The 11,144-nt window shown below is 42.3% G+C and overlaps 1 long non-coding RNA gene across 2 annotated transcripts; it reads right to left on the bottom strand.

Annotated features, from left to right (window-relative positions):
• Window positions 1-9,910: 9,910 nt before the first annotated feature.
• Window positions 9,911-11,143, bottom strand: LOC149317033 (uncharacterized). Of its 2 annotated transcripts, none has more exons than XR_016280560.1 (2): window positions 10,969-11,143; window positions 9,911-10,092 (listed from the first exon to the last, which is right to left on the bottom strand). It is a non-coding gene; the product is annotated as an uncharacterized LOC149317033 (long non-coding RNA). The 2 variants fall into 2 exon arrangements; XR_016280559.1 differs by having other exon boundaries at window positions 9,911-10,095.
• Between the last annotated feature and the right edge of the window lies 1 nt (window position 11,144).

Below are 11,144 nucleotides of genomic sequence, written 5' to 3' on the forward strand. Positions count from 1 at the left end.
TGGTTATTATTTTTGTTTTCTTTATGTTCAGCACTAAGCGTGCCTTTGCACTTTCTTCCTTAATCTTCCTTAGTAGTTGTTCTAGGTCTGTGATGTTTTCTACTAGTAGCATGGTGTTATCTGCATACTTTCGCTTGTTGATATCCTTCCTTCTATTTTCAATCATCCTTCTTTTGTGTCCAAGCCTACTTTCTGTGTAATATGTTCTGCATATAAGTTAAACAGATAGGGTGAAAGGATGCAGCCTTGCCTGACCTTTTGCCAGCTGGGAACCATTCTGTTTCTCCATATTCTGTTCTAACAGTAGCTTCTTGTCCTAAGTACAGATTTCTCATCAGGACTATCGGATGGTGGTGGCACTCCTATGTTTTTAAGGGTGTTCGTCAGCCTTTCATGATCTATGAAGTCAAAGGCTTAGGTGTAGCCTATAATACACATGCTGATTTTCTTTTGAAATTCCTTGGTGCACTCCACTAGCCATTGTATGTTTGCAATGTGGTCCCTAGTGGCGCTTCTTTTCCTGAACCCTGCTTACACCCCTGGGATTTCTCTCTTCATATATGTTGCAGAATTTTGAGCATAATTTTTCCTGCATGGGAGATTAGCGGTAGAGTCCTATAGTTCTTGCAGTCTTTTGTGTCTCCTTTTTGTTTTGGGTGGGATGTATATTGGTAATTTCCAATCTGTTGGCCACTGTTTTGTTTTCCATATCTGTTGACATATGTTGGTTAGCATTGGAGTTGATTGTCAATATGGATTGTAACAGTTAGTTCCCTCCCCTTCCCCTTTCTTTCTCTTCCCTTTTCCCAAAGCTTCTCAAGAAGATTAGGGAGTCCTATAAAACTGGCTGGCTTTTAGTATAACCCCCAAATAAGATGCTCTGAACTTGTTCAAGAAAGGAAATGATACTTATGTGATAGATAAATATTTCTAGTTAGTTATAGTTGGTAACAGTTTTATATTCTGTTTATATAAAACACTCACACTTGCATATTCAGGGGGAAGGAGCAAATAGACCAGAGATGCAGTTAGATGTGAGAACAAAGCAACATAAAGCTTCAGTAGGTGCCAGTAAACCACAGTAAATAATTGTGAGAACAAGCTGTGAATGTGTGAAGTGTATGGCAAGGGAAGGAAAAGTTCACACACCCCTCTCTTTTACCTTTGGAGAAGATGCTGATGTAAATATACAGGATTTTCTCCCCTGTCAGCAAGAAGCAGAGTCTATGACAACAATAAAACAAAACAAAAAAGGCCACCTGCCGCCAAGTTTTTTTTTTAAAGAAAGGTAAATCTTGTTCATGGACTTTGAAATTGTTACTGTACGTATTTATTTTTGCAGAAATATAAATGCCCTTTTACATTATTTAAATGGCATGTAATTAAGTAGCAAGGTTCTTGGCGGCTATGAAGGGAAATCCAGCTTGTGCTATGAATCCAAGCCCAGAGGGCTTCAAAGAAGCACAATAAGAGGAAGAGAAAAGCATGCGGCGGGGGAAAGGGTGATGGAGGGAGGAATAGAACAGAGTGTTTAACATTCAGAATTTGTTCACAGCCGATAATTTATTGGAACTCATCTGTAACAAGGCCTGGCACTGATTTATAAGTTGATTTGAAAAATAAATAAAAGTGATAGAAACCTGCATTCGGTTTTAATGATAGACTGTTGCAGCGTGAAAAGTAAGGATATGAGACATTGCAAGGAAATTAGATATTATGCCCTCAAGACAACTGCAGCTACCAGCCCATTAATTGTTAGATATTTATTATTAAAAATTTCTTTTCATGACTGACTGCAGAATATTTGCACTGTTAAAGTTGTTGAGTTCTGACATGAATGAAGTGTGTGGAACTCATTCTCTCTCTCTCTCAAACTCTTCCACCACCCCGCTTTCATTTCTGGACTTGTGTTATGTGCCTGACAAGGCGAGTGACCTGACAAAGATGGCAGACATGAAAAGAGCAAACTGTGCCTCCAAACTACTTGCTAAATCTGCAGAATCTAAGGGCACAATCCACCCCTCGGTTCTTTTCTGCAATTCTCATTCATCTCAATGAGTCTAGTGCAGGGGGACAAACATGAAGATTATGCCCTGAGTGTGCATAAAAACAGTTATACTTGAAATAATACATCTGTGAACACGTCTAAAATATGGTCCCTGTTGCAGCTAACATCAAAATGTTACACCTGCTGTTCTCCCTGACTTGTGATAACAATTTCGTGAGACACTGCATGAAAGCAACCAAAATTCACCTGCCCCCAGACCATGTTGCTCTTTTTTAAATAACACACCAGACAAGGAGGCCTAATATTCTTTTCTTCCCTTTTAAATGGCTTAATTCTGCAACAATATGCATTTCCATATGCTTTTTTACTCATCCCAGTCATCCAGTTGTACATTTCTTAGTTTGCCATGTGTCTATATTCAATGCAAGAGTTAATAAAATGCTTTCCCTGCGGTTTCTGATGGGGTTAACATCTGCAATTTTTCCAAGCATCACTTTCAGTGTGACTCCAACAGGAGCAGGCATCCTATTGCCTTCCAGACATTTCCCCAGCACTCTTGACTTTCTCATGTGGTGGCTAGGTCTTTATGTCATGGAAACCCTCTGGGTGACCTTGGGCAAGCCACACTCTCTCAGCCTCAGAGAATTGAAATGGCAAATCCGCTTTGAAGAAACTTGCCAAGAAAACCTTATGATTCTCTGAAGATGCCAGCCACAGATGCTGACAAAACATCAGGAATAAACTCTTATAGAACATGGCCACATAGCCCGAAAAACCCACAAAAAACTATGGATGCTGGTGATGAAAGTCTTTGACTTCACAAACCTTATGATAGCTTTGCCTTAGGGTTGCCATAAACAACCTGAAGGTACACAACAACAAAAACAGCAGGTTTTTTAAATGACAGTAGGAATCCAGCTATAAAGCCACAAGTTCTTCACACTTGGGAGTTTCTCACACATGGCTTTTAAACTGTGATTAGAGCTGTTAAAAAAGCAGCTTTGGTGAGACTTATTGCATAATGCTGCCTTCAGCCTGTAGCTGCTGTATCTCCCAAATGTGGTTAAGGCATCCCTTTTTATTGATGGGGAAAACCTGTCAATGAGCTTGAAACTGCACTACTCCATAGGTATGAAATCTTGTTGGGGCAGCTGTGATATTGGCAGTCATGTGGTGTCAGTGTCTGCCCATCACTATTTCCAAGCAGGCAGATTCTATCTATCTATCTATCTATCTATCTATCTATCTATCTATCATCTATCATCATCTCATTTTTTTCTCTTTTAAAACTTTTTAAAACTTAACTCACAGTAGCAGAGCTAGGGACATAACTTATAACATCTGGCATTCTCACTGCAAGAATCTGCCTGAGACACTTTCAGTTTATTGAATTAAAAATGCTTAAAATATTTTTAAGTAGAGCTCAAAAATTCAGCAGTTTGCTGTCTTGATATGCTGTTATAGGGGATGGAGGAAGTAGAATAAAAATAGGCCATGTGTGGATCTCTGGATGGTTTGGAATATGGTTCTCATAACCTTGACCTAGAATGGTCAATGAGAAAGCATTATAATAACTGTAGTTCGAAACATCTTAGAACATCACCCTGCCTATCCTTGACATAAGAGAGGAAGTGTATTGGCATTTTGTATTTCCATGTATGCATGTACTTGCATGTGTATTAGACTCAGGATCCATCCATTCTGATACTTAACTATTATAGATCAGTGACGGTGTAACCTGAAGAACCCTCTCTCTTTGTATGCATGTATGTACACACATACATTTCCCCAAGACTTCCTAAAAACCTTTGCAAAATAGGAACCACATAAGGGCAGACCCGAAATACCAGAAAGTAGGGGCAGTTGGAGCATAGTGTAGTCTCCTTCATTGTGCTTATTCCACCCCCCCCCCCTTATGGGGAGTGATATTCATGAATCTGAAAATGTATTAATTTGTGTGAAAATGTATGATGTTACAAAGTCAAACAGAAAGAAAATCCTGAATATCAGCTCACACAGAGAAGACCTCCTTGGCTCTAGCCATACTCTCATTATGTAGGAGCCTCTGCACTTCTCCAATTGGTCTGCTTTTAAAAGCATATCTATATGCATATATTCCCAAACTGTATTTTCCAACACAGGTAGGATTAGGGTGCCAGAGATCTGGATATGGTGCCATTCACTAGTATGTGTACATGTATTGGAAAATAATGCATTGAATGTGGCATGTGTGATACAATCTTGTTTTTCATGTGGGGAAAAAAACACCATGCACCATAAAATGAGCAAAGAAAACCAGGCCTTACTGAAGATTCATAGCTATGCCTCTGTCCTGTAGGTATTGCTTTTAGCATGTCCAAGGACAAACAGGGAAAAGCTGTTTGCCTGGAAGAATGGAGGTAATGGATGGGCTGCCAGCCTTTCCTGCTGTGGCAATTTTGAGAGGATGATGTGTTATACACCACCCTATTTACTGTTGAGATGAGCTTTAGACATCTCCCATTATTTATTATACAAGGCTGAGGAAATGGTAGAGGTCACCCAAATCAGATGAAGGGGGCAAATGAGGGAAGACAGTCTGTGAGAGAGACAAAGAACAATAGGTAGTCTAAATAATGGATTAAAAGGGGAAAAAAAGATTATAATGGTAATATATTTTTAAAGCTCTAACTTTGTCTGGTCACTATCTCATGGTAGTTCTTACAGTCTGAGAACAGGATAAGCTGCAAAGTCTAAATACTATACATATATTTCTGTTATTGATATTTTTTCTACTGCCCCTCCCCAGGTGAGATCTTTTAGTCACTTTTAAGCAGGGAAACTGGCAAAATAATGTTGGATTCCAACATTGTTGCTAAAAGGGTGATGAATATGAGTGTCTTTCTTATTGCTTCATGCATGCCATTTCATATATATATATATATATATAAACATGTAATTGCTTGTGGACACAATCTGGTTGGCTTGTAGGTGGTGGAACAGGGCAAGAATAAAACGGTAGGAATGAGAGAATGGCAGATGTCGTTTCTCTAACTGACAATGCCCTTATTAGCTGTACTTTAATCGTAACTTAATAAGGAATAGTGCGAAAGAGAAGAGGAGGAGAGTGATGTAACCTCAACCAGATGGAAAGGCAGGAAAATAAAAACTGGTGAAGGAATGGAGTAACAAATGGACAAAACTGATAAGACCTTTGAACTCCTGCCTTGATCAGATAGCACAAGGGAATAACTCACTGGTTGTAGATTGCTCTTTCAGCCATCCTGAGAAAGGTGGCATTAAGGTCTATAAAAAATAAGACCCACATTGTGTATGACCTTCTGCAGGATAAAAACTGCGACCTGGCGTGCATTACTGAGACCTGGCTGGGGCCTGAGAGCGAGGCAGTGTGGGCCCAGGCCCTTCCAGCCGGGTACTCAGTTAAGGACCAGATCAGGTTAGGTGGGCGGGGGTGGTGGTGTTGCCTTGGTCCATAAAAACACCCTCTCCTTAACCAGGATCCCAGTCCGGAAAACAGATCACATCGAATGTATTTACCTGTCCCTGAAGGCTAGAGACAGTCTAGGGATTCTGTTGGTCTACCGGCCACCCCGTGCGCTAACAGACTCCCTGGCCGAGCTGACATAGCTGGTCTCGGAACTGGTGTTAGAGTCCCTAGGCTTCTTGTCCTGGGGGACCTCAACATCCCTTTCGAGGCCAGTGATATTCCAACAGGTGCAGCTCAGGAGTTCATGACTACCATGACAGCCATGGGCCTGTCTCAGTTAGTTTCAGGGCCAACACACTGTGCTGGTAATACTCTTGATGTGATCTTTAGTACGGATATGGAGGCTCCGTGGGTTGAGATCTCTAGTGTCTCTCCCTTGTCATGGACGGATCATTTCCTGGTTGAGGCTAGAATCAAGGCTTCTACCATTAACCCCCCTGGGGGTGGTGGACCTATTAGGATGGTCCACCCTCGAAGGCTGATGGAACCCATAAAGTTCCAAGAAGCCCTAGAGGGGTATACGACTGGTTCTGACGGCGATTCTGTTGATGCCCTAACTGACACCTGGGATGCTAATCTCTCTAGGGCTATACACAGTATCGCTCCCAAGCGTCCTTTCCGGCCTGCTTCCAATAAACAACCCTGGTATACGGAAGATCTCAGGGAAAGGAAGCGGGTCGCGCAACGACTAGAGCATAAATGGCGAAGACATCAGCGCTTGTCTGACAGGACACTCCTTCGCTCTCATTTAAAAGCTTATGGAGTGGCAATACGTGCAGCAAAGAATTCCTTCTATGCTGCACGTATTGCGTCCGCAAAGTCGCGTCCGGCAGAGCTGTTCAGGGTGGTGAGGGAGCTAACTCGGCTTCCTCCCACCCTGAGCCCTATTTTGGAGTCATCTAAAGCCTGCTGCGACGATTTTAACAACTTCTTTGCGGATAAAATCTCTCGGATAAGGGCTGATCTCGACGCCAGTATTTATGCAGATCATACAGGAGAGGTGTCCGAAGCGTCCGTGGCCCCTGTTATACTGGATCACTTTGAGTTTGTTAGTACCGATGAAGTGGACAAGATCCTCCGACGTGTTAGGAGGACGACTTGCTCTCTTGATCCCTGTCCCTCATGGCTGACAGCTCAGGGGGGAGATGTGGTGCGACTTATGTTACACCGCATAATCAACACATCTCTAAGTGAGGGTCAGTTTCCAGCTAAATTAAAATTAGCAGTGGTTAAACCCCTGCTAAAGAAGCCCTCCTTAGACCCCCTGCTTCATAATAACTATAGACCCATCTCGCTGCTGCCTTTTTTGAGGAAGGTGATCGAGAGAGCAGTCGCCTTCCAGCTTCAGTCGATCTTGGATGACACCGATTTTCTGGACCCATTTCAAACCGGCTTCCGGGCGGGCTATGGAGTTGAGACTGCCATGGTCGCCTTAGTTGATGACCTCCGTCTGGGCATGGACAGGGGGAGCGTGTCCCTGTTAGTGCTTCTGGACATCTCAGCGGCCTTCGATACCATCGACCATGGTATCCTTCTGGGACGCCTGAGGGAGTTGGGAATTGGGGGCACTGCTTTGCAGTGGTTCCGTTCCTACCTCTCGGGCAGATCCCAGATGGTGGAGCTGGGGGACTGTCGCTCCGATAGGAGGGCCCTGACATCTCCCTCAGGGAGCGATTTTGTCCCCTATGCTATTTAACATTTACATGAAGCCGCTGGGAGAGATCATCCGGAGACATGGGGCGCGGCGTTATCAGTACGCTGATGACACCCAGATAATTTTCTCTATGTCTCCGACTGATGCAGTAACTAAGGATGGCATCTCTCCTCTAGACGCCTGCTTGGTGTCGGTAATGGGCTGGATGAGGGAGAACAAACTCAGTGTGAATCCAGGGAAAACGGAAGTACTGGTGATAGGTTCCCCGGTTTCGGGTGGTGAGATCTGTCACCCGGTCCTGAATGGGGTCACGCTCCCCCTGAAGGACTCGGTGCGCAGCTTGGGAGTACTCCTTGATTCGTCGCTCCAGCTAACTTCTCAGGTGGACGCGACGGTCAGGAGTGCTTGTTATCAGCTATGGCTGATACGCCAGCTGCGTCCCTACCTGGACCGAAAGGACCTTGAATCTGTTGTACATGCTTTGGTAACCTCTCGATTAGACTTCTGCAATGCGCTCTACATGGGGCAACCCTTGTACCAAACCCGGAAGCTGCAATTGGTGCAGAACATGGCAGCCAGACTGGTCGCTGGTAGTTCCAAGTCGGACCATATAACACCTATTTTGAAAGACCTTCATTGGCTGCCTATTTGCTTCCGAGCTCAATACAAGGTGTTGGTTTTGACCTATAAAGCCCTAAATGGCTTGGGCCCAGGGCACTTGGAGGACCGCCTCTCCCCATATAATCCGCCTCGCACACTCAGAACTTCCGGGACCAAATTGTTGGAGGTCCCTAGGTCCAACTTGATACGGACCTCACAGAGGGCTTTTACTACTGCTGCCCCTTCTCTCTGGAATAAGCTCCCTGCAGAGCTTCGCTCCGCCGCCTCATTAGCTGTCTTTAAGAAACAGCTGAAAACATATCTATTCCGGCTGGCCTTCCCACCTTAGATTGTCTGTTTATTTTCCTGCCCACCTTTTTCCCTTTCGACCCCGGACCGTTGTAAACTCCTTCTCTCTTTTCCTTGCCTTCGACATATATATTTTATTGTTTTCCTGTTCCCGTTTTTGTAGTAATGTTTTTAACTGTTATATTGTATTTTTATCTTGTATTGGAATGTTTTAAAAATTTTGTAAGCCGCCCTGATCATATCTATGGAAGGGCGGGGTAGAAATAAAATTTATTATTATTATTATTATTATAAAAGTGTTACACTGGTGTAAGTCACTAGAAGGATTTCAGCCTATAGCTGCTGCCACATCACAGAATCTTATGGAATCCTGCAATTTGTAGTTTTTTGTGGCCCCAGAGCTCTCTGACAAAACTACTGTGATAAATGGAAGCCTTTCCATTATCAGAGGTTTCTCCCCAGAAAGCAAAGGGATAAATGTGGGAGGAAATACAGTTATGATTTTAAAGAGTCTCAGGGTTGCAGGTGATGAGATAGCAGTTGCCCAATGAGATGGACAGTTGGGCAGATGTGTGAACCTTCAAGATGATTCTGGGCAGACCTTTTAAAAGGTTTTGGAAGGCACTGTGAGAGCAGGGGGGAGGCTTTGCTGGGAAGGCTGGTTGAAGTCGGACAATGGGTCCAGGCTCCCAGCCATCCCATCAAAATCAAGGACTACAAAACCCTTTAAGATTAGGGGAATGTACTAGCAGGTCACTAGGATATTCTGATTCTTTTCTTGATTTGGCTGAAATTATCTACGGTACTCTGTAACTTTTATTTCGATGTATGCCTGAAGAACAACAAAGAGCTACCCTTTTGCTATATAATTTTCTTACTTACAATAACGCCTTCCTTTAAGAGTACACTGTCTCTATCACACTCCGTTTCACATGCCTTGGCTCAGCCTGGCCCTTTCCTAGGATTTGAGAAAAGGGAGGGAAGCATCTCTGCAGCATAGTGGGCAGAAAGTCATTATTTTTGTCATTTATGTTGTTGTGTTTGTGTTTGCTATTTATATGGTGTTCGTTATTGTTGTCTTTTATTGTTTGGAAAATTAATCAAATTGTTTAAAGTAAAAAAAAAAAAAAAAAGGAAGTACAAGTGAAATTTCCAGCAAATGTCCTGTTGTGTTATTAAAGAGGGAGTACTTAAATCAACAGGTGGCGGTGATGAGAATGAGAGAAGAAAGGTGGCCTCAAGGGGTCCCATCAAGCTCAGGCAAAAGCAGGAGGGGGCCAGAGCGAACCCCTCACAATTACAAATCCCAGAATTCCATAGCATTTAATCATGGCAGTTACAGCAGTGTCAAACGGCATTAATTCTGCAGTGCAGTTGCAGCCTATGTCATCCCCAAATGGACTTGATAACTTGCCACCATGTTGACTGGTGTTCATGAACAAATGAGTTTAATTTAGTGGATAGAAGGAGCCAGGAATGGGGGGAAAAATCTCTGAATTCAGATAGCCTTGCATTTCTTAAGACCAGGAATGGGTCAGAATGTCTCTTGCCTTGTAAATCTGTACATTTCTGAGGCCTGCAATGAATTAAGAGGGAAAATATGCACAAAGCTAGGCATATATTTCAAACATGGCAGTACTAAAAAGGCACACATTTGAAAAATACACAGAAACTTGCTTTAGTCTAGTGGTTCTCAAACCTTTTACCCTTGGGATACCCCCCACCCCCTTTTACATCTACATGCAGATATTGCACCCCCTGCTCAGCATAGTATATGAATAAATGTATTTTATTTAGTGTGCATATTTTTGTTCACTTTCCTATTTTAAAATTTTATAAGGAATTAACATCATTCAAATTAGACCAGTTTTATTTAAGTAAATTCAGTATTTAACTCAATCCATGTGTAAATTTTAAACATAAAAAAGCTTGGGAAGAGAGGAGAAGATGGTGGGGCCAGGACCTTCAGATCTATGTCCCTCTTGAGCAACTCTCATGTCCTTCCATGGGTCCTGCCCCGTCATTTGAGAACCACTGCTTTAGTCCATGGAAAAAATAAACAGAGGAAGTGAAAACTCAGTGCATATGTTTTAGAAAAAAAAATACAAGTAACAAATACAAGTAAATTTTGAAAATAGTAACTTTAAAATTCATACACTTATACAAACGTCTGGGCATGAAAAAAGTAATATGTGATACAGAATCAGGATGGGAAAATTCCAGTGGAATTCTATCACAAGAATGAAATGGACAGATTTTTCTCTCTTGCTGAGTCTGCTCAACTATATTTTCATTGTAGTGACCAGATAGATGCATTTTAGATCTGCTGTTGTTGTTGTGTGTCTTCAAGTCATTTCTAATTAATGATATACCTATGATGGTGCTTTCTGGGTCTGAGAGTATGTGACTCACCCAAGGGCACCAGGAGCCCTGGTGACACAGTGGTTAAATGTCTGTACTGCAGCCACTCACTCACAAACCATAAGGTTGTGAGTTCAATACCAGCAAAAAGGCTTAAGCTCGACTCAGGCTTGCATCCTTCTGAGGTCGCTAAAATGAATACTCAGATTGTTGGGGGCAATTAGCTTAGCTTACACTTCGTAAACCGCATAGGGAGTGCTTAAGTGCACTGATAAGTGGTATAGAAATGTACTTGCTATTGTTATGAGTTTCCATGGTCAAACAGGGAATCAAACTCTGGTTTCTGGAGTTGTAGTCCAATGCTTGAACCACTAAACCATGTTGGCTCTCCTACAATTACTGAAATTGGAATAGATTATTTGTGTGGTGCTGGTTCCCACACTCATATTTCTTTTCATGATTCCATAACCAGTAATATTGTCAAGGATTGCTTTGTGGGCAGAGGGTCTTGTTTGTTTTGATGTAGAATAGATCTAAATTTCACAATACCTTTCTTAAAGCTGACTTCTCCTGTTCAGTAGCTTATTATAGGCTGATTCACCCATAGCTGAATGGATCATTGTATGTTTCTTACCTCTTCAATCAACTCTGTTTACTGAAATTTGCTTGCATATTCAGCTGCCAGATAAAATAATCAGTTTTCTATTTCAAAAATAAAATAAAAT

Source organism: Sceloporus occidentalis, unplaced genomic scaffold (assembly GCF_023333645.1).
Source record: "Sceloporus occidentalis isolate IW3139 unplaced genomic scaffold, rSceOcc1.0.p SCAF_3, whole genome shotgun sequence".
Classification (NCBI taxonomy): Eukaryota; Metazoa; Chordata; class Lepidosauria; order Squamata; family Phrynosomatidae; genus Sceloporus; species Sceloporus occidentalis.